Here is a 381-nt window from a genome sequence, read left to right on the forward strand (position 1 = left end):
GATTAAAGTCGGAATCCTCAGATTGAATTCAGAATCCTCAGATTAAATTCGGAATCCTCAGATTAAAGTCGGAATCCTCAGATTGAATTCAGAATCCTCAGATTAAAGTCGGAATCTTCAGATTAAAGTCGGAATCTTCAGATTAAAGTCAGATTTAGACATCGGTATATGCATTCAATTCAACTTTATTGTCCATAACATTCAATGAAATGGAGATTTGTCTTTGACATCTGGCTCATAAAAAACACATGTTCAAAATGTCATAAAAACTTAAACAAAAACTTTGCTAACCCAATTAAAAACATTGATTTTTTCCCCTCAGAATTATGACTTCAATCCCAAAATTAAGGTAAAAAAGAATTGTTTGCACCGTGTCCCTAA

This window comes from Nematolebias whitei, chromosome 13, assembly GCF_014905685.2.
Source record: "Nematolebias whitei isolate Nwh7 chromosome 13, NemWhi1, whole genome shotgun sequence".
NCBI lineage: Eukaryota > Metazoa > Chordata > Actinopteri > Cyprinodontiformes > Rivulidae > Nematolebias > Nematolebias whitei.